At 36.7% G+C, this 23,639-nt stretch overlaps 1 pseudogene; it reads left to right on the plus strand.

Moving 5' to 3' along the window:
• The first annotated feature begins 14,556 nt into the window (after nt 1-14,556).
• LOC113627128 (mitochondrial import inner membrane translocase subunit TIM14 pseudogene) lies at nt 14,557-14,933 on the plus strand (annotated as a pseudogene).
• Nucleotides 14,934-23,639: the final 8,706 nt, after the last annotated feature.

Here is a 23,639-nt window from a genome sequence, read left to right on the forward strand (position 1 = left end):
TACTGGGATACACACATTCCAACTGCAAAGGCCTCAGAGGGAGCAGTCATTTATGGCTCATCCTTCCATACATGTTCTAAGTGATTTGGCCAGGTGGCCAGGAAGCACAGGAGTGAAGAAAGGACAGACTTTCCAGTCACTCTGAAAGAACCTGTCAAATCACCAATGCTACCAGCATCTTTCATTCACTGGTACCTAACTGAAGGGAAAGATAGGTAGGAGGCAGCCTCTTACAGGACTGCAATGATGATGTAAGAAATAAAGCAGAATTCTTCACTGGAATTCGGGAAGGTTTCTGGGTACAACAGTTTCAGAGCCCAGAATTCCTACTCATATCTTAGGGCAGAATTTCCCAAGGCTGAAGTGCTACGTCGGCTTGGTGCATTTGGGCCAGATGAGTTAGGGTCCTGACCACTTGATTTTCAGGGAATCAGGAAAAGAGCTCAGGCTATAAAATACCTTTCTGATCATTTTTCACTGCTGTGGCTTCAGAGGTTACCAAAGTCTGTAAGGGCACAGAATATAAAATGTTTCCCACTGCAGACCTGGAAGACTGGGCCCTTGAGTCGTGAGTGGCCCACCATCAAAAAACCCTTCTCCCTTTGTTACATCTGCTGGGCCTTCCACTAAAGAACTGAATTAGATAGACTGGGGGAAGGGGAGGAGGCGAGTGGGGAGTGGGGGATGGAAGGAAGGCTGGTGCAAGAATATATTTTCTATGTCTGGATAAGGGAACAGGATTCTAGGTAATTGCCTGGTTTTCTCATTGTTCTCGGCTGCCAATCCGAGATTCATAGAGGGGCTGAAGGGATCTCTCTTTTCTCCTTTCCCTTCTAATTCTTCACTCACTACCTCCCCACCAACCTCCAAGTCACCCCTCCTCACCTTAATCCTTTTCCCTCCCCTCTCATGGTGCTTATTCCATCCTAGAGGGGAAAAAAAAGTAATTTGTCTGTTTTATTTATGATGCAGTGAAGGTATGCTGCACGCATCAGGATAGCCTGACACTGGTCAAACTATCTGACAGCCGAGAAGAACTGCCTTCATACTCCAATGAGTGTATATTTTAACCATTTGTCCACCAGAGCACACCACCAAGGTTCTGTCACACCACCAAGGTTTTGTCAGGATTCACAGCACTGGGTTTGTTTGTTTGTTTTTTGACATCTATTTTGTTATATCCCAGTTAACCTTGGAACAAGAAGTGTTTTCACAGAATCTTTTGTCCTACATATGTACCCTAAAATATGCAGAGATGCTGTTCGTCATATGGCAAAATTCAAAACTGTCTGAATATTCCCATGAAAGACCTCTGATCATGCTCTTAGAACTTCATTAAATTTAGTGATCTAGAACAGTTATGCCACAAGTCCCAAATGATGATACAGTATTTAGTGATCAGATCCAGAAAGTGGAATTAGCACAAATGAAATCAAAATTTCAAGCTACTTCTCCTCAGAATTAAAAATGAAAGCACAGGTCGAAAAGCTAGAGTAGTCCTGTCAAGAATAACGTCTGGGTAAAAATCCCTCAAGAATATAAAGATTTTATTTTTTTCCTAGAAAGAACCACAGTTAGTAGGTATTTGATAGTTCATCGTCCAAGTTTGAATCAGAGTGTTTTCTCTAATATTTGCAAATTAGGGCTTTTAAGAATTTGACAGGAGCAAACTGAATGGCCAAAGGGACGATTTTATTGCATTTACTCCTTTTCAATTTCTGCTGCATTGTACTCTCTGGATTCCGTGATCTACCTGCCAAATGCACACTCACTTGTGTACATACTGAAGTGGACTCTCCCCTTACTTTCAACAACAAATCCCTAATTCCGGAGGGCCTGCCTCACATCCACTCTCTCTCTATCCCCTGTTGCTTTGCCACCAGCAATTTAATTCTCCTTTTCAGACATAAAAGGACACACTGGGTTTTCACAATTATACTTTTGATTTCCTCATAAAAAACAATGATCAGAATTAGGCCCTGGACAATCTGTTCTTGTCCTGCAAAGGCCTGTGGGGCAAGATTTCCAGAAGAACCAATGAGATTTCTGCTGACTGAAAATATTTTTATTTTAATAAACTACAAAAGAAAAATGCTAAAAAAAAAAAAAAAAAACACTCACAACAGGTTCAGAAATGTAATGTAATGCACACAGCATGAAACAGAAACAAAGACCCAGCAGACAGGGAGTGTGATGAATGGTCCTAACCACATCGTATTTATTTATTTTTTTTAAATCTGCATTTGCCTTTCATCTGCAAATGAAAGGAATGGGGAGAAAGTGACTATGCATTCCAAGGAATTTCTTTTGGTATAATAAGAGCAAACGCAAATATTATAAACAGAAGCAGAATTAAGAGTCTACAGCAACAAAGATACAGAATGGCTGAAAAATCAGGGTTCCCACTGTGGGGTTTTTTTGCACTCGGCTGTGGAAGGTGGCAAGAAAATGCTGTACAATGTCGACTCAAGACAAGGGTTACCACAGCGCTGAATGCTTCTGCTTTTCAAATCAAATGTGAAAGTGAGTTAAATTGAGTTTTCTTGAGGTGACAGAATAAAATATATATTTTGGTATACTTTTAAGTATACACTGAAATTATGAAAATTTCTAAGACAGTACTTTAAAAAAATCAAGGCATTAAGATCACTTAATAGTAAATATGTACACAAGTCGAAATATTATTTAAAATTTTCAAGCCATGTAAAAACCACCCACTCTTTTCTCTGTAAGCATTGTTCCCAAGGTTTTAGGAAGAACAAGATAAATCCGACTGTGTGGATTATGTAGTATGCACAATGCACTTGACAGACTGTAAAAGTTAATATATTTTGGCAAGGGTACTAATTTACAAATAGCTGATTAGATGTACCTCACTAGCCATGGAAGAAAATAGGCATATTTTTGTACATAAGACTATTATGCATTTTATATATACATCTACATATGTATGTGTGTGTGTGTTTATGTGAGTGAAGAGAAAAAGAGAAAGCCTCACTCTCAAGCTGTATCAATACTGGTGACACAAAATGCACACAAATTTCACAAGTTCAAAGTCTTCCATTTTTTTAGTGAAAAATAACCAATCTAACATTGTAACTCTACAAATATCTGGAAGTCTTAATAGTACTTTGTACATTTCATAACCATTTAATTTTTAATATTCAAAGAGTTTTATGTAGTGTTCATTTAAGACAAATGGACATAACTTTTGAAGATGTGTTTAGAAGTTATAAGCAATGCCCAGCTGTTTTTGCACGGGTTGAAATACCCCTCAAAGATGAGCTAGTTTGATGTATGCAAACGTTTTATACTTGTTGTATAGTTCTGGAAAAGAAAAATTATATGTGGTTGGCCTTGGCAACTATGATAGAACAATGTCAATATAATAGAGAAGAAACTATTTGATCACAATAAACTTGCTAAAATAAAATTCTTTCTACATGGTTGAAGCTAACAACCATAATTTTATGTGCAATATCAATATGATGTAGAATGGGCCACTTGATTAAAATAAACTTGCTAAAATAAAATTCATGGTGTCAAAATAAACACCCGGATGATAACCTAGGCAGTTCTGAATCTCCCTATGTTTTAAATTTATATTTTCAAAATAGTTCAGAATGGGCTAACAAGATAAATCACATCCTTCTATGGAACCTGATTAAATTTCACATTGGAAACTGAGAAGACTCCTCATGACCTTCCCTTACAGTAGCTGTCCTGCCATTTTGCTGCCTTTGCTCCACCTGGCTCGACCGCAGCTGTCATAAATCGCAGACTACAAAGCTGCATGCTTTGAGAGGCAGCTTCAAAAATATAAGTTTCAAAAATTAAACCACTTACAGTCCCTCCTCTTCATTTAGAGACAATATATTTTGTGCTGGCGTTATCTTGCTATGTAATAATTGCACATTAATAAAAACATATGTGGTGAGAAGCGAATAAATAAACTGCACTTCACAAAAGCATCTCGACACAAAATCACATTTTCAAACTGCTTTAGAAAAGGAACTGAGAAAATCCTGGCAAGTAAATAGGCAGGCAAGCAGCAAAAGAGATATTCTCAAAGGTATTTCCAAACTTGCATTCATGACGTGAAAATCGGTGTTCACTGCAGATTCCTGTAATATTCCCAAGATATAAGTTGCTGAGCATTTTTCCCTATACTGGTTATTGCGTTTTTAAGGAGCCTTTTATACAATTATTTCTTGTATAATTGTCATACAAGCCATAATTGTCATAAAAAGCCATATAATGGTTTTTTTCAGTGTTTATGAATTTCTACACAGGGAAGGTGGCTTATTTTGCCCATTGAAGATGATCTATGGAAATGATCATGTGCAGCTTGATCATTTTTCACACACCCGTAAACTAAGGCTTCACAATATCTCTAGGTACTTTTCTCCTGATCAGCAGAAAGTGTTCCCCTCTACTTTGAAAGTCCAGAAAATCTACAATTAAACTGTTTTGGAATTCTGTTGTCTTGTATTTATCTGTGCATCAGTTACACGCGTATCAGCACCTCTTCTCGAAAGCTTCCAATTCTCCTCTGGAAAAGCTGCCTCTATTTAATCCATTCCTCTCTCAGACAGAGACATACATCAAACAGGAGAGAAATATTACCGAAAGAAATACCTATTTTCTCACACTTTTCAGATTAAATATCTCCAGCTGCAGATAGAAACCTCTTTAAATTGAAATTAATTTCTGTATTTAAAAAAAATATCAGGTGGTATGTTTTACTTTCTCTGCCTTTGCAATACAATTTGTAGGCCCTCGAATTCTTAACACAAATACATTTTTAATCTACAACCCAGCCTGAGGTTTCTCTTATTCTCCTGATTACCGTTTCCCCCTCCATGTGGGACCTTATTTGTTATCTCTCTTGCTCAATGCTTATTCAAAAATACCTTCAATCTGAATAAAGAAAAAAAAAATGGTCAGCCAAACAATACATAAAAGGGCAAGAGGAAAACACTCATAGAGCTATACAAAATCTATACTTTCCTAGTATAGAAGACTTTTTCTCATAGTCTTATCCCAAAACAAAAAGAATTATTTACATTCACAGCTTAAGAAAATAATTTTACATACTTGCTCTCTATGCTCAAATGCTGCCAGGGTTGCATGTATTTTGTAGAGGCAGACTGCCCTCTGCAGGGGAAAGCAGCTTTTTAACAGCCGCCTTTCAAACAGTCTCAAAAAAAAAAAAGAAAAGAAAGAAAGAAAAGGAAAAAAACAGGACAGCTGTATCACAGAAAATATAAACAAATAGTTTCTTAAATGGATTTGCTTGTATGCAATTAAACTGAATTTATTCACCCTGAAATGTACTTGTTCACACTCTACTTTTTTTTTTTTAAGTTGCCTATCCCCTTTTTCCACTCACAGGAAAAATAGGAAAAGGGCAACATTTTTGTCACAAGCTGCACAGTGATATTAAACTGAACACAGAATTGTTCCAGCCTCATTTCTTTCCCAAATTAGAGTAGGCTTTAAAAAACATTTTTTTAATAGTTATTCAAATGCCATGTAACCATTGTACAGCAGGGCTCTGAATTTGTCAAGAAATCTCTCTAGATTTCTGCTCTGGGCTTGGGGCAGTGGAGTGAAAGCATTCTTTGATGCTTAGAAAATTGCATTGTGGTTCTATTATTTTCACTTTAATATTTTGGAAAATGAGATGAGGTGATATTGATTTCACCCCATTGTATGTATTTCAGAGAATAAATGAATAAAAACGCTAATCAAGAGAAATTTTGATGATTGAGTCATAATTACCTAAAACTTAAATGTTGTGGTAGAAATTAGTGACAGTTAAGAGCTAGTGAGTCCTTCATTTCATTAAGGCTTTCATTCTTCCTTGGGTCTATCTGTCTTGCACCAAATACCCTAAAACCTGTTTCAGCAACTAAAGGAGAAGGGAGGTCTGTATTTTTAAGGAATGGTCTTCTAGGGTTTTGGTTTTTGGGTTTTCTTTTTTTTTTTAAGGTTGTCACAGAGTGGATTCTGTAAACAGAAAGTGTGTGAAAAGGTGTCACAATTTAGTGGCATTTTCCAATTAAGTCTTCAGGGTTAATTCCTTACACTTAAAAAGACACTTCTGACTTCTGCTTTCATTGTTTTGCCCCCTTTACACCACAGAGCTTCTTCCAACCCCACAAGAGCTGACTTCCTTCCTCCAGTCTCTAAACGCGACCAGCAGGGGGGCCGATGAAGTGCTCATTTTTCACATCAGTCTTATAAAATTGCTTTCCCCATTAATTGTATCCATGGAAACAATACATTTGGCTGGGAAGGGACTCCTGAATAAAATTTAATGGGATTCTCAAAAAATTTGCAGGCTAGGGGGAGATGCAATGATCAGCCAGTCTAGCAATCCAAGTTTTAGCCCAGTTCAGGATTAATTTCTTGTTTTCAAAAACTGAACTGAACTGAATCCAAATTAAGCTAAGGTCATAAAAATGTAATTTCACTCTCTGAAAAAGAATTTTACAGGGGAGGGCAAATAGAATTTTTGTTTCAGAAGTACTGTGTAATTTCTAATATACCTCCTAGCAAAAAACAATCATCAGTACTTGCCTGAATGGCAGTTCTTAATACCCAAGTTCTAATAATGTAAGCATGACTTGATCTGGATAACTGATCAGATGTTCTAACCAATGCCCAGGCACTTGCATTATCCTTCAACCATCCCTACAATCTCCTCCCCTCTCTGTCCTAAGCAGGCATTCTACAAAGTCACATCATTCCCTCTCTCTGGCTTTTTTATTCTTACCTCTCCCTCAGTGCTTATAACCCTTCGGGCAATCTTGGTTTTAATTTTTTTTCCTTAGCAGGTAAAGTGTCTGTATTATAGAATCTTAAGCCAGGCCTTTATATACCCATATTTAATTTGGAAAATATGTGGGTATATACCGCTCATTATGGGATTAGTTACCAGCTGCAAGTCTGCCACTGTGGGAAGCCAATTTGTTGTTGTTTTTTAATGTGCCATTTCTTTACATTAAAAAAAAAAAAATTCCATTCAAACCCCTTGGATGCTTCTCTTAGAATTAGACTGATATGATCTAGATGAAGAAAGATATGACTTTAAATCGAATAACAACATATGAATTTCAAATTATCTGTGACTTTTTTCTAAGCCCCAAATCATTTCTGCTTCTGGGTAAGTAGGTTAAAATTTTTAAATATGTAAGAATCCAGACTTAACATTTCCCCTTATACATATTATCCTTTCCCTGAAACAAAATGATGTTCCCACTCTATCAAGTCTTTCCACACGTGTGAGCTTAAAAAAGCTTTGTTAATGCAAAATCAAGAGGAGAAATCAGGTCTGTATTCCTCTGGCCAGAACCCAAGGTCAGCCTGTGAGAAAATAAATGGGTGCTGGTTCTTAAGTGGAGCGCATTCCCGACGAGGCTCTCCACCCCTTGCTCTTTAGGGAAAGGTCAGACACAAATGAAACTCAGGAAATGTAAATCCAGCAAGAATCAGGGCTACAAAAAGCCCTGGAAGGTAGAATCCCCAAGGAAATGAGACTCAAGATATAGTGTCTGAAAGGCAATTCTCTTAAAAAGCATGATGCCCTGGTTCTGTTATCCACTTCATTTGATAAATCTAACTTAGCTTTTGCTTCTACTGTCATCTAAATTCTAAAATTCTTAATTCTCAGAATTTTCTGAGGCATCAACAATCATCCCACTGCAACCAAACAGATACAACTTCTCTAGTATCAACAGTAACAATGACAAATTTATCTAAAGCAAAAATAAAACAAGAGCCTTGAAAATGTTTGTGCCTTTGGCCCAGTACTTTCTTTCTTTCAGGAATTTATGCTAAACAAATAAATCTTTGCACAGTTGATACATTATATAAAAAATATCATAGCATTTTGTAATGCATAATTTATAAAAGCAGATTAGAAACTTTATGTCTAAGAATAGACAATGCATAAAATAAACCATGGTACTTTTGTAAGATGGAATAGTTCACAAAGCAAGTAAAATTAGGCTTATGAAAACTTTTTAATAGAGTGAAGAAATGCCCACTTATGTTAGGGAAAATAAGCAGGACGTAGACATCATTTACATAACTAATATATACAGAGAAGAAAGACTGAAAGGAAATGCAAAAGCTTCACAGTGATTATTTTCTTTGTAATTTTCTATACTTCCTAAATTTCTACGAGTATCTTTTTATCTCATACATAAAGAAAACAACAAAAGTTACCATAAATGGATCTACATACATATACTTTAAGAGAAGCTTCAACGAAATCAACCCCTAATTTGGTCTTCTATAAACTGAACAGATAGAATAGGCAGAGAAATGTTTGCTGGGATGTAATACAATTCATTCCATAGATATTCCATGCAGTGGGCACTGTGCTATATGGATGAGGAATATTGCCTTGGAAAGCTCTCAGTTGGTGTAAGGAGGGGTAACCATGTAAAAATAAAACTGTGCACCTAAATTCACCATAAATGAGACACAAGCCCTGCCTTTGAGCAGCTCAAGGGAGACGAAGTTCATCAAATTATTGCTACATGGTGTGAGAAGAATTGTAAAAAATAATTTTTAAAAAGCAGTGGTTTTCAAATTCAAGCTATGCCAGGGAACTTCAAGGGTTACAAAAACTACGCTATTTTAATTTCTTCATTTAAACAGCACTTATTTCTAAAATGGTATTTTAAATACAGGCACACACAAGAATATTATATACCAATATTATAATATTCTGCGGCGAGCCGCCTCCGACCAGCAGAATGACGAGTCGCCACACGCAAGATTCTTCTCGTATCACACTTTATTGGAGCACAGCTTGGTTAAAGAAAAGATGGAAGGAAGACCCCGCAATCCTATAGCAGTCTGCTTATATAGGGATTAAGAACATGTGTCGCTCTGTGATTGGCTTTCGCCGATGGTGCGACTTGTGAGCCAGCATCGGATAGGTCGCTACTTTAAAACCTCATTAGTATACTTAGCGCAAGCGCAGTGGCCACAGGAAGGATGATTCAGCTTACTTCAGCTTCCTGCTGCGTGGCAGTTAGCTGACCGCGCCCTACATCTCCCCCTTTTTTATTTACTAGAATCACCAAGCAGAATGTAGCCCGTACAAGTGTTCACCTCATGATGTGCTCACTGTTCGAGGGCAGCCTTCCGTTGGCATGTCTGAGACACCTTCCTGCGTGCAATGCCAACAAGGGCTGCAGGGTGCAAAGGCTGACTCAGAATAAGTTTTGATTCCCTATAGAGGTGCAATGGCAACAGGGCCTCTCCGTGCAAGGGCAATCCATTCGAATTGTTTAGGACGGAGATCCAGGCTGCGGGAGAATCACCTTCACTAACAGCCAGAAGTGCTTGAGTGAGTAGGACCTTATCTCGATGTGCCCTGACGCGCATGCGACAGACCAACCAGAGACATATTATAATCCCAAATATACAGCAGAGCCCAAAGATCCCCACCCCTACCCACTCTTTAAAGAAGGAAAAGGCAGAAGAGAGCCAAGAGGTAAAATCTCCAAAGGTAACGGGTTCCAGCTTGGTAGCATTCAGTTGCATAATCTGAATCTTTTGCTTAAATATCATCCGTTCAGCTTCTTGAGACCAGTTTCCCTTTAGGAATTCTCCAATCTCTGCACTCAATCCTTTGTGGAATTCCAACTAATACAAAGACTTCGATTCAAAATAAAATCACTGGCATTATACGGTGCCCAGTCATAATTCAATGGCTGGGTACAGGCCGTATTCATTTCACAACTAGTGGAATAAAATATTGGAAGAACTCTGCTCTGAGAGTGAACCGGCATGGGAACTGGCCAGGTCCAGCTAATTCCCCAGAACGTCATATTCTCTGCCCTAAGCAAGGGAAGAATCATCAGGAACATCCAGCTCAGCATCTTCTCTGAAGTTTTCTTCAACAATTCTCGTCAGTCTTGATGGCACCCAGATCGGATCTTGATCCGACGGTTCACTCCGTGTGTCGAGTTCTGAATCGGTCCTCCATGCAGGGCGCGAAGTTCCCGGGTTTCGGCACCAAATGCGGCGAGCCGCCTCCGACCAGCAGAATGACGAGTCGCCACACGCAAGATTCTTCTCGTATCACACTTTATTGGAGCACAGCTTGGTTAAAGAAAAGATGGAAGGAAGACCCCGCAATCCTATAGCAGTCTGCTTATATAGGGATTAAGAACATGTGTCGCTCTGTGATTGGCTTTCGCCGATGGTGCGACTTGTGAGCCAGCATCGGATAGGTCGCTACTTTAAAACCTCATTAGTATACTTAGCGCAAGCGCAGTGGCCACAGGAAGGATGATTCAGCTTACTTCAGCTTCCTGCTGCGTGGCAGTTAGCTGACCGCGCCCTACAATATTCATATCTGAAATTTTCACTACATTACGTTATGCAACCAGGTTAACTTGCTTCCTCTGTGAACTGTGAATAAACTATTTCTAACCATCCTTATTCAAGAGATTACAAAAACAAGCTTCTTAAGCAAACAAACAAAATCCTAAAACTTGCAACTACTTCTAGATGTGAATCAGAATTCTCTCAACATGGGAATCTAAAACAAACAAGTCACTTGCTCAAGGTGACCTCAAGCTGTAATTGCCCCCATACTCTCCAATTATAGATTCAGATTTATAAAATCAACTTAATCTAATTTATTACAACTGCTTTTTCAGCAGGGGAGGTGCTGTTGATCATTTAGAAATCATTTGGAAACAAAAAGACTTTCGATGCTTGAAAAAAGTTTCAAAGTAAGTGATAAGCTATGGTCACGGCACAGTGAAGACATAAAGGAAGCAATAAAATAAATGCAAGCTATCTTATCACATTTGAAAAGTGGAAATTTTTACTTTTCATAATATTTAGCCAAAACTAATTTTCATTGTGTATTTTTCCCTAATTTTCATGACAAAGGAATCGAATAGGAAATACATGGATCACTACTGTGCAATATCAATAGTTCTCTTGGTTTTAGGTCATTCAAAAATCAACTGGAAGAACCTACTTTTAAGTTAGAAAAGAAAGGTTAGAAAGAGACATTGTGCTATGGAAATGCAAATATCCAGTTATTCTGGTAACTGTCCAAAGGCAACAAATAGGAAAGCAGCCCATGTCACCCAGAACATCGCCTGTATCCCTGCATGAGACACTTAAGTAGATTACAGGGATTGTCCTGAGGTGACAAGAGTCCCAAGGGACACCTTGCCTCCTGCATCCATTAGGAAGATTTTAGCTTCAGGTAATAGAAAAACATAACTCAAACCATGTGGGCATTTATTATCACAACATTAAGTAGCAGAGCAACCTCCAGGTTTCCTCTCTCCTTCTTGGCTTCGTCTTCCTATGTATTGACTTCATCCTAAGATGGATGGCAAGATGACTGCAACAGTTCCAAGTACAATATCCAGAACCAACCATAGCCAGTGAAAGGACCATCTTTTCCTCATTATATGGGTGAATAAACCTTTTCAAGAAAGCCCCAAGCAAAATTTTCCTCCTGCCAAAATTGTATTACATGCCCATGCCTAAACCAGTCATTGGCAAGGGAACACTCTATGACTGACTTAGATTAACTGGAACCCTAGAGCAAGAGATGGGCCTAGCTTCTTCTGAAGCACATAGCCATGTATAAAAATGGTGGAAAACCAGATCAATGAAGTTTCTATCGGGAAGGAGGAAGTTGCGATGACTATTAGGGTGTGGCTGCTGTAAAGAAGCTAAAGAATAGGCTTGACACTGTTGTTCTGGCTGGTGACATGGTAACAAACCATTTGGACTAGGAGGGAGCCATGCTGAGAGGCAACTCACTCATACAAGAAAATGCTTATTGAGGTAATTATACACATAAAATTATTAACTGCGTCAACTATTCCTCCTATAACCATGTGTTCATTGTTGCTTAAACTTTTTTCTTAACATTTTAAGAGTTGTAAATTATTAGGTAGATATGGCCCCTCCTCAAGCTGGATTAGGTAGATCCTTCTGAGATCTCACAGCAGCCTCCTGTTACCTGAAGTATATTACTTACTTATGGCTGCCTTTTTATTAGAGTTCCATATAGTTCTATTTATCTTCATTAAGAACTCACCTATATTCTTCTGAAGAACAGAAACCATGTCTTATTCATTTCTTATCCCTCCCTATTAGTTACAATACTCAACATAATGTCTTAAATGTCTGTTGCATGAACTAAGAGATTTGATGTTTACAATGGTATAAAGTTCTAATCCATTGTATTTCTATCTTCCTCTCACAATTTTACTCTGTTCCTTTATTCCTTAATGTTCAGAATTTTTGTTATACATCCAGTGTACTTCTCATTACTAATATTTTATCAGTCTTTCAAATTATTAAGATTCTATCCTGTTATACAATTCTTTCACCTCTAAGAAGGTAGCCCTGGCAGAGATGCTCACAAAGATACATAAAGATATTCACAGAAAAATCATTTATAATTGCAAAAAAATCAGAAACTTAAGATGCAACAACAGGGATTGCCTAGATAAGTAATACATCCATTCTGTGGAAAATAACTACTAAAGAATCATGGTTTAGAAGATTAATAATGGCATAAGTTTCATGATAAACTCTTAGAGGTACAAAAGCACTTAACAAAACATATATATATATATATATATATACACATATGTATATATACACACACATATATAATATGCCCAAGTTTAAAAAAATAAAAATTGGAGGCCTTTCCAGCAAAGATAGCAAATTGATCTGAGGTGTGAAGTCTCTCCTCCCACTTCAAAGACATCTAGAAATTCTACATAAAATTTGAAGAACTTTTTCAAAGTACACAGCTGGAGTTTAAGATAAGAAAAATACATTTCTAGGGGCCAGAAAAATAAGCCATGTGTCCCTCAGGAAGAAATGGATGTAGATTGTGGCAATGACACAAAAAGTCAAGATTTTGAGTCCTGAACTTCCTCCAAGAAGCAAGACCGGGGGTGAACTAGAAGTAGAAAAAACTCCCAACAGGATAAAGATAAGGTTTGCCTCAAGGTACAGCAGGAAGCAGAGTCAGTCATGACAATTTTGAATTCCCTGCCCTGCAAGGCATGTCAGCAGAGTGTAAAATTCTTTGAGCTATTAGCAAAGTCCAAACTAAAAAATTAGTATAAAAAGTGGTCCAAACCTGGGAAACCCATACATCCACAGTAAAACACAAAACTGTCCCATAAGGGTGCTTCCACAATCCAGCACATACCTATAAATATATAATTAGTACTGATGAACTCAGAAAGACTGCAAAGAATACAAAGCAATCCAATGCTATAAAAGTTTGCAAATGCAACAAAAGCTCATAATCAAATGACTCTGAATACTAAAGCAATTCAGAAAGAATTTTAAAATAAATGTTTATAGCCATTAAGCAGATGAAAAAGATAATAGATTCCACATGGCAGGATCAAGGTACAGGCATACCTGAGAGATACTGCAGGTTCAGTTCTAGATCACCACCATAAAGCAAGTATCGCAATAAAGAGAATCACATGAATTTTCTGATTTCCAAGTGCATGTAACAGTTATATTTGAACTCCACTGTAGTCTATTAAGTGTGCAATAGCATTGTATCTAAAAAAACAATGTACATACCTTAATTTTAAAATACTTTATTGCTAAAAAAAATGCTAACCATCATCCGAGGCTTCAGCAAGCTGCAGTAGTAATATCAAAGATCACTGCCACAGATCACCATAACAAATATAATATTAATGAAAAAGTTTGAAATATTGTAAGAATTACCAAAATGTGACAGAGACATGAAGTGAGCAAACACTGTTGGAAAAGTGGTGCCAGTACACTTGCTCAGCAGGGCATCGCCACAAACTTTCAATTTGCAAAGAACACAGGATCTGTGAAGTGCAACAAAGTGAAGCACAATAAAACAAAGTATGCGTGTATTATTAAAAATGGAAAAATCTGAAAAAAATTCTATCACTGGCAAACAAAACAATAATATGTTAAAGAGCACACAACACAAAGAGGAAGAGAAATTTATTAAATTGGAAGATAAGTCTAAAGAAGTCACCTAGAATGTACCACAGGAAGTTTAAATAATGGAAAATATGAAAGAGAAATTTAGACAGAAGATCCAGCATATGATAGTTATCTGTGAAAGACACTACAGTGAACAAAGAAAGATATAATATTTTTAAAGTTTTCAGAAGTTAAGATATAAACCCTCAGATTGAAAGAGCTCCTTAACTCCCCAGACTAAACAAAGATACAACACTGTAGTGAAACTACAGAACACCAAGAAAAAAGAGAAAAAAGTGTGAACGCTGCAAGAGAGAAAAGATAAACTACCTTCAAAGGAACAATAATCAAACCAATAGGAATCCTATCAAAGGCAACAATAGATGCACAAATAGTAAGATGCACAAATATATTTTCCCCAAAATAATAAGGGAAAATAACATAACCTACAATTCCATACCTAGCTAAACAATCATCTAAGAGTTCAAATAAAAGCAGACTGTCCAAGATATAAAAACTAAGAACTTGGGCACTCCCAGGGGAGGCAGAGGAGTCGAGCGGGAACCATGGCCAGTACAGTCATAGCAGTTGGACTGACCATTGCTGCAGCAGGATTTGCAGGCCATTATGCTTTGCAAGCCATGAAGCATATGGAGCCTCAAGTAAAACAAGTTTTTCAAAGTCTACCAAAATCTGCCTTCAGTGGTGGCTATTACACCTTCAGAGGTGGGTTTGAACCCCAAATGACAAAACAGGAAGCAGCATTAATACTAGATGTAAGCCCTAATGCCAATAAAGGAAAGATAAGAGATGCTCATCGACCAATTATGCTTTTAAATCACCCAGACAAGGGAGGATATCCTTATATAGCAGCCAAAATCAATGAAGCTAAAGATGTACTAGAAGGTCAAACTAAAAAATGAATTAAATGTATGATGAATTTTAAGTTCTCACTCATTTATATATATGAATATCAGCTTTTTATAATAAAATGCCTTAAAGCTACACATTTTTAAAATTAGCATAAGCTAAATCAAAGCCTTGCTTTAAATTTGAGGATTTAAAATCAGATTATAGAATATTTGTAGGTTAATACTCAATAATTATGGATAAATGCATGCCATCTGAAGTGTTGTTCATTACTCATTTGTCAAATAATTTCGTACCTATTTCAAGACAAAGTGAAAAAGAGAGTCTCTCCCTAAAGGAATCCCCAATCTGATGGGAGACAGATAAACTGATAATTAAAATACAATGTGATAAATATGATGGAATTAACACATGTTGTTATAGTAGGGGATCATCTCATTGGGACAGAAGGCTGTTCAAGGAACAGAGGACTCCCCCAGCGACTTAGAACCTTGAACTTAAAAATGAATTTAGCCAAAACTTAACCTAAGAAATTGATCTAGGTATGTATTTTTCATACATATCTTCCTCTGAAATTTTTTGGAAGTGTTTGAGAAGGATGGGTATTAGCTCTTCTCCAAATGTTTGATAGAGTTCACCTGTGAAGCCATCTGGTCCTGGACTTTTGTCTGTTGGAAGATTTTTAATCACACTTTCAATTTCATTACTTGTGATTGGTCTGCTGATATTTTCTACTTCTTCCTGGTTCAGTCTTGGAAGCTTATACCTTTCTAAGAATTCATCCATTACTTCCAGGTTGTCCATTTTATTGGCATGAAGTTGCTTGTAGTAGTCTTTTATGATGCTTTGTATTTCTGCAGTGTCCATTTTAACTTCTTTTTCATTTCTAATTTTATTAATTTGCATCCTCTCCCTCTTTTTCTTGATGAGACTGGCTAAAGGTTTATCAATTTTGTTTATCTTCTCAAAGAACCAGCTTTTAGTTTTATTGATCTTTGCTATTGTTTTCTTTGCTTTTATTTCATTTATTATTTATTTTTATGATTCATTTCCTTCTACTAATTTTGGGTTTTGTTTGTTCTTCTTTCTCTAGTTCCTTTAGGTGTAAGGTTAGATGGTTTATTTGAGATTTTTCTTGTTTCTTGAGGTAGGCTCGTATTGCTATAAACTTCCCTCTTAGAACTGCTTTTTCTGCATCCCATAGGTTTTGGATCATCGTGTTTTCATTGTCATTTGTCTCTAGGTATTTTTTGATTTCCTCAGTGATCTCTTGGTTACTTACTATTGTATTGTTTAGCCTCCATGTGTTTGTGTTTTTCACGTTGTTTTCCCTGTAATTTATTTCTAATCTCATAGCATCATGGTCAGAAAAGATGCTTGATATGATTTCTATTTTCTTAAATTTACCGAGGCTTGATTTGTGACCCAAGAGGTGATCTACCCCGGAGAATGTTCCATGTGCACTTGAGAAGAAAGTATAATCTGCTATTTTCAGATGGAATGTCCTATAAATATCAATCAAATCTATCTGGTCTATTGTGTCATTTAAAGCTTGTGTTTCCTTATTAAATTTCTGTCTGGATGATCTGTCCATTGGTGTAAGTGAGGTGTTAAAGTCCCCCACTATTACTGTGTTACTGTCGATTTCTGCTTTTACAGCTGTTAGCATTTGCCTTAGGTATTGAGGCACTCCTATGTTGGGTGTATATATAATTGTTATATCTTCTTCTTGGATTGATCCCTTGATCATTACGTAGTGTCCTTGTCTCTTGTAATAGTCTTTAAAGTCTATTTTATCTGATATGAGTATTGCTACTGCAGCTTTCTTTTGATTTCCATTTGCACAGAATATCTTTTTCCATTCCCTCACTTTCAGTCTGTATGTGTCCCTAGGTCTGAAGTGGGTCTCTTGTAGACAGCATATAGATGGGTCTTATTTTTGTATCCATTCAGTGAGCCTGTGTCCTTTGGTTGGAGCATTTAATCCATTCACATTTAAGGTAATTATCGATATGTATGTTCCTATTACCATTTTCTTATGTCTTTTGTTTGTTTTTGTAGGCCCTTTTCTTCTCTTGTGTTTCCCACTTAGAGAAGTACCCTGAGCATTTGTTGTAGAGCTGGTTTGGTGGTGGTGACTTCTCTTGGCTTTTGCTTGTCTGTAATTCTTTTGATTTCTCCATCGAATCTGAATGAGATCCTTGCCGGGTAGAGCAATCTTGGTTGTAGGTTCTTCCCTTGCATCACTTTAAATATATTGTGCCACTCCCTTTTGGCTTGTAGAGTTTCTGCTGAGAAATCAGCTGTTAACCTTATGGGAGTTCCCTTGTATGTTATTTGTCATTCTTCCCTTGCTGCTTTTAATAATTTTTCTTTGTCTTTAATTTTTGTTCGTTTGATTACTATGTGTCTCAGCGTGTTTCTCCTTGGATTTATCCTGTCTAGGACTCTGTGCTTCCTGGACTTGGATGGCTATTTCCTTTCCCATGTTAGGGAAGTTTTTGACTATAATCTCTTCAAATATTTTCTCACATCCTTTCTCTCTCTCTCTTCTCCTTCTGGGACCCCTATAATGCGAATGTTGGTCTCAGAGATCTCTTAGGCTGTCTTCATTTTTTTTCATTCTTTTTTCTTTATTCTGTTCCGTGGCAGTGAATTCCACCATTCTGTCTTCTAGGTCAGTTACCCGTTCTTCTGCCTCAGTTATTTTGCTACTGATTCCTTCTAGTATATTTTTTGTTTCACTTATTGTATTGTTCATTTGTTTGTTTGTTCTTTAATTCTTTTAGGTCTTTGTTAAACATTTCTTGCATCTTCTCCATCTTTGCCTCCATTGTTTTTCTGAGATCCTGCATCATCTTCACTATCATTATTCTGAATTCTTTTTCTGGAAGGTTGCCTATCTCCACTTCATTTAATTGTTTTTTGGGGGTTTTATCTTGTTCCTTCATCTGGCACATAGCCCTCTGCCTTTTCATTTTGTCTATCTTTCTGTGAATTTGGTTTTCATTCCACAGACTGCAGGATTGTAGTTCTTCTTGCTTCTGCTGTCTGCCCTCTGGTGGATGAGGCTATCTAAGAGGCTTGTGCAAGCTTCCTGATGGGGAGGGACTGGTGCTGGGTAGAGCTGGGTGTTGCTCTGGTGGGCAGAGCTCAGTAAAACTTTAATCTGCTTGTCTGCTGATGGATGGGACTACGTTCCCTCCCTGTTGGTTGTTTGGCCTGAGGCGACCCAGCACTGGAGGCTACAGGCTCCTTGGTGCGGCTAATGGTGGACTCCGGGAGGGCTCATGCCAAGGAGTACTTTCCAGAATTTCTGCTATCAGTGTCCTTGTCCTCACGGTGAGCCACAGCCACCCCCTGCCTCTGAAGGAGACCCTCCAACACTAGCAGGTAGGTCTGGTTCAGTCTCCTGTGGGGTCACTGCTCCTTCCCCCTGGGTCCTGATGCACACACTACTTTGTGCGTGCCCTCCAAGAGTGGAGTCTCTGTTTCCCCCAGTCCTGTCAAAGTCCTGCAATCAAATCCCACTAGGCTTCAAAGTCTGATTCTCTGGGAATTCCTCCTCCTGTTGCTGGACCGCCAGGTTGGGAAGCCTGATGTGGGACTCAGAACCTTCACTCCAGTGGGTAGACTTCTGGGCTATAACTGTTCTCCAGTTTGTGAGTCACCCACCCAGCAGTTATGGGATTTAATTTTATTGTGATTGCACCCCTCCTACCATCTTACTGCAGCCTCTCCTTTGTCTTTGGATGTGGGGTATCTTTTTTGGTGAGTTCCAGTGTCTTCCTGTCGATGATTGTTCAGCAGTTACTTGTGATCCCAGTGCTCTCACAACAGGGAGTGAGTGCACGTCCTTCTACTCTGCCATCTTCCCTTTCTATTGACTACACAGTTTTTTGTTTTAAAAAGTTGGAATTTGTTTCCCTTCTTGGAAGGGAACATTGATATTTAACTGCTTTTAGAGACTGTCATCTCATATATATAAAATGGACACATGGCTATAAGACACCATATAGGAAATGAGTAGTTATGTATTTTATTTTATATACCAATCTACTTTATTGTGAAAAGACAGAGGTTTGAATAAGAACTTGTGAAAATCTGTAGTAAAATACCTTAAGCTGTTAACTGTAAGGCATGCAATAGGAGTTGCTCAGTGGATTGGTTCTATGTTGTGGACTACTTAAGTCTGCATTTGTTACTGTGCTAATAAACAATATTAAAACAAAACAAAACAAAAAGCAAAAAAAGGCATAGTAGGCAAATACTAACCAAAAGAAAGTGAAATTGCTAAGAATGGAATGATTTATAACTAAATGATTATAACAGTGATTATCTCTGTGGGGAGTGATAAGTGATTTTTATTATGTTCTTTATATCTTTCTAAATTTTTTAAATGAAAATATACAATCTGTATAAATTTAAAAATTATTTTTAAGGACTTTATTAATATAGCATAACTAAGAATAACCAACACTGCATGTTATGCCAATCCCTATCAAGATACATGTATTAAATCATTTAATCTTTATAACAACTTAAAGAAGGAAATACTGTTATAATATTTTTGCTTCATTTTGCAGATGAAGAAACTGAGGCATAAAGGGATTTAAATAACTTGCCTGAGGTCAAACAGCTAGTAGAAACAGGACTAGGTTAGGAACTAAATATATGTGGGTACTAGAGATAGACATCTATGTCCAGGTCTAACATGGAAGATACAACTCAGAATTTTCAAAGATTGCTTTTTCATTTTATTTTTTCCAGTAAAAAATATTCCAATGAGAAGATATATTTAACATTTACAATACTACTAACAGTAGAATTCACAGGCAAAATAAAATCCCTTCCTGTAAGTTTGTTCATGTGTTTATACTCTAGAATTATAAAACAGAAGTACCACTGTGTCTACCAATGTTTATTTCATGGCTTTTTCCAGTTAAAATGTATCACTCCTGTAACAGATACAATTCTATTTTTGCACTTTAATTGCTTCTGGTTGGTGTCAGCAAAGTGACATTTGTAAAAGTTTAACCAGGTTTTAATAATAAAAACTTAGACAATATTTCCATCCATGTTTTGAAATTCTGGGTGTAAAACACATGGCTAAAACTATCCTCTATTTGGATATGATTGTCTTTCTCAGATTTTATTTCCCTTTTCTTTTTAAACAAATATATAGTTTAGAATGAAATTTAAGATAACATATAGTATATTTAAAAATAATTTCTATTGTACAACCACAAAAAAAAGAAAAAAGCCACGGTAGAAACTACTTTCACCTGTATTTACAGTAGCCTCCCCCTAAGAAAAGAAAGAAAAGCAAAAGAGAGTCATCATTTATAAGTAATGGATGCATTCCTAACCAAATGGATACTGAAAGAAAAAGGAGCATTTTTCTAGCTATATCAGAAAGGGCCTTGCAAACAGCACATAGACAATTACAGTTCCGTGAACATTCAATTGGCCACCTATCTTGGCTAAATTACAATAATGTGCATTTGGCAAATCATATCATTTCACAAAGTCATTTTAAATGTACAATGTGCATTTCTTCTCTTACCTCTCAAAATAATTCTCTAGAATGTGTCAAACTTAAAGAAATATGCAGATACACCGTTGGATATCCTGTCATAACCAGGCTTCACAGGAAGCCAGAGCACCTTTCTCTAGCTAGACTTCATACTCCTAGAAGGAACCACCACCAAGATGCACTTCTGTCTACACTGACACTGTCATGGTAGCATGTTAAGCATGTTGGAGTCGATGACATATTTGTCAGAGGCCCTATTTACTGAAATAAAGACAATGGCAAATGGTTGATCAACACTTCTCTTTCTATTGTCATAAACTCTCAGCAGATTATCCTTTCCAAATAATGAGTTAGGTTTATAATTTTCAAAAGCTAAGATCTTTTTGATACAATTTCACACTATATAATATTCTTCATATTCATTTATGATATCACATGATAAGGTATCAAAAAGTGATTTTGAGAAATGTGGGTGGAGGCATCCAAATGCATAGTTATAATAGATGTACATGGGGCTCTGGAATATAAAACTAATGATTTCATTTGTCTACTCCTGATGTTATTGGAGAGTATTATCTTATGCATAATTAACAGGGTTTTGAAAGGCTGAATATTAAATATTATAGCATTTCTTGTCAGCTTACATTGGGAACTCTACTGTAACTGACACAAATAACCTATAAAGGTGCTTTCTACCTAATCTGGAAAAATTGTAAATATTATACTGTGTTGGTACATCTTTGTTTTCACAGATATTCATGCAGGGAAAGAGTAACTATAAAGAGCAAAATAAAATCCATCTGAAGGCTATTATAAATACTGGCTCACTTACATTTAACAAGTGACAATGCCTATTGACCTTAAAATTGTAGAAATTAAACTACTGGCTTGACCATATAAATCTCATGTGTAACTACAGAAAACCATAAGTGTCTAATTCATTGGCAAGTTTCTCACCATAACTTATGCCTGTGGATCAGTGGTACAGAAACTGGTAGAAACATTATAAGCCACACAAATACTATTAACAATAAACACGGTGGCTTATGAAACCTGGTTGGTAGCTTCTCTTTCATCCACCTGAGGGGTCACCCAAATAATACTATCTTCCATTCCTGACTTTTTAAATTCAAAATCAACAATGATTACAAGTCTTATGTATAATATTGCAATTAATATTCTGAAAACTGCTCATTATGGGCTAGGTAGTTAACAAGCAGATTGCATGGTCTGGGTCAAGTTGGAGTTGAGGCACTGAGACTGAAATAAAGGCAAGAAAGCACTGCTGAGAAGACAGGTGACTACACAGAGAAGGAACTGAATTACTGGATTTTGAGACTGGAATTATACTACACTCAGCATCAACAAATATGTGTGCCAGGCACCGTGCTAGGTGTTGTTTTCAAACATTTGAACAGGGTCACTTAGGAAAATTACACATTCCCTGAAGTTGCACATAAGAAAATATTTTCAAACAAAACATTTCCTGGAGGGAGGGATAACTCAAAAACTAAATATGCGATACAGTAGGATCTTGTTGTCCATCCAATCTATATGTAATAGCTTGCATCTTGTATAGAAATGTAAGATTTTTGTGTATTGATTTTGTATCCTGCAACCTTACTGAATTTGTTTACTAGGTCTAAGTTTTTTATATACATTCTTTTTTATATTTTTAATATACATTCTTTTTTATTTATATACATTTATATATTCTTTTTCTTAATGTACATTCTTTTTTATATTCTTTTCCATTATGGTTTATCCCAGGACATTAAATATAGTTCCCTGTGCTATACAGTAGGACCTTGTCCATCAATTCTATATGTAATAGTTTGCATCTACTAACCACAAACTCCCAGTTCATCCCTCCCCAAACCCACCCCCCTTGGCAACCACAAATCTGTTCTCTATGTCTGTGAGTCTGTTTCTGCTTCGTAGGTAGGTTCATCTGTGTCATATTTTAGATTCCACATGTAAGTGATATCATATGGTATTTGTTTTTCTCTTTCTGACTTACTTCACTTAGTATGATAATCTCTAGTTGCATCCATGTTGCTATAAATGGCATTATTTCATTCTTTTCTATGGCTGAGTAGTATTCTTTATCCATTCATCTGTCAATGTACATTTAGGTCGTTTCCATGTCTTGGCTATTGTGAATAGTGCTGCTATGAACATAGGGGTGCAATGTAGCTTTTTGAATTATCGTTTTGTCTGGATATGTGCCCATGAGTGGGATTGCTGGGTCATATGGTAATTCTATTTTTAGTTTTCTGAGGAACCTCCATACTGTTTTCCACAGTGGCTCACATTCACACCAACAGGGAACTGTGCTCAATGTCTTGGGATAAGCCATAATGGAAAAGAATATAAAAAAAGAATGCCTATATATTTATAACTGAGTCATTTTGCTGTGCAGTAGAAATTAACACAACATTGTAAATCAACTATACTTCAATAAAGTAAATAAATAAAAACAAAAAACTCAGTGTACATACTCAAAATAATTAAGCCTATTCTCTTAATTAGAAGGGACAGATATTTTTAAAGGGGAAACATTTTGGTATAAGGTCCAAAGACTTTAAATATCTTGTCCCATTTTAGAAAATAAGAAATAGAGCACTTTTCTTTAATAACCATTTTAGTATGACACAAATTGGCTTTAAATCCACTTTTTTCTAGAACAGCACATACCAGGCAGTCAGCAAAGAGTTGAGAGAATGAGTGAATATTTTAGCCACTTTTTATTTATCAAAATAAAAAATATAACCTAAAATCCATTCCAAGGGACTTCTGAACAGATAACTATTGGATATATAAAATAAATTAGGACATAGTTTTGCTACCAACCATTAGAGCAAGATCAAGACTGAGATAGCATAACCTCTTCTGACTACAAAATAGCACCATTGCAACAAGATTGTTCACTCACTCATGATAATACAAGGAGTTCAGGACAAACTTATCTTGTCCAAATAAAAAGCCATAAAAACTGACAGATGCTTCCTTTTTTGGTGAGAAAACATCCATTTTGTAACAATCTATAACCCTTTTGTAATCATCCAGTGTGCAGAGGATAAAGATCATTCCCTCTCCTTGGGGGTATGGTCCTTGAAAAAAATTTTTTAAAACAACAGGTACACTGTGAGAAGTACATAACAGGAAATGACACGGTAAGAATCCATTGATGCCACATATAAATGAGAGAGACAAGTGACTC

Source organism: Aethalodelphis obliquidens, unplaced genomic scaffold (genome assembly GCF_003676395.1).
Source record: "Aethalodelphis obliquidens isolate GAN/ISIS:26980383/991018 unplaced genomic scaffold, ASM367639v1 scaffold20, whole genome shotgun sequence".
In the NCBI taxonomy this organism is placed as follows: Eukaryota; Metazoa; Chordata; class Mammalia; order Artiodactyla; family Delphinidae; genus Aethalodelphis; species Aethalodelphis obliquidens.